Here is a 779-nt window from a genome sequence, read left to right as displayed (position 1 = left end):
AGTTAGTGTATTTTATGTGTGGCCAAAGACAATTTTCTTCCAGTGTGGCCCAGGGAAGCCCTGATCTAGAATGTTCTGTACATGTGAAATCCAACTATCCTAAGCTCTTTCTGAAAATGTCTATGTTTGTTTCTTTGTTTGAACTTCTGTTATCCACCCACCTCTATCATTGTGCTCGGTGATGTTTTCTAAACAGCTGTTTGGTTTTGCAGTTAAAATATTACTTAAAAACACCACAACACATGTTTCTTTGCATCAGAACTGCCTGTTTCTACCAGCATTTTTCAAAGGGTTGAACTCCAGAGAAATCTGGTAATTTGGCTTCTAATTTGCCTGCTCTGTTCTTTAGTTCTTGAAAAGTAATCATACTCTTCTAGGCCGGGCACAGTGGCTCACACCTGTAATCCTAGCACTTTGGGAAGCCAAGGGGGGAGAATCATCTGAGGTCAGGAGTTCAAGACCAGCCTGGCTAACATTGTGAAACCCAGCCTCTACTAAAAATACAAAATTTAGCCAGGCGTAGTGGCTGAGACAGGAGAATCGCTTGAACCTGGGAGGCAGAGGTATCAGTGAGCCAAGATAGCGCCACTGGACTGCAGCCTGAGCAACAGAGCAAGACTCCATCTCAAAAAAAAAAATTACTTTTTAAAACTATAAAATACCAGCGGCCGACAGAGGCGCAGCCCGGGCACTGCTTCCTTGCCTGGCGGGGCTCACGCGGCTGCCCCGTGCCCGGTCGGGCTCTGGTAGGGGACGCCCAGGGCCCGGCAGGCCCGGCC

The sequence above is a fragment of the Cebus imitator genome, unplaced genomic scaffold (genome assembly GCF_001604975.1).
Source record: "Cebus imitator isolate Cc_AM_T3 unplaced genomic scaffold, Cebus_imitator-1.0 Scaffold403, whole genome shotgun sequence".
Lineage (NCBI taxonomy): Eukaryota > Metazoa > Chordata > Mammalia > Primates > Cebidae > Cebus > Cebus imitator.
The sequence above is the reverse complement of the archived record's forward strand: the minus strand, read 5'-3'. Positions refer to the sequence as shown.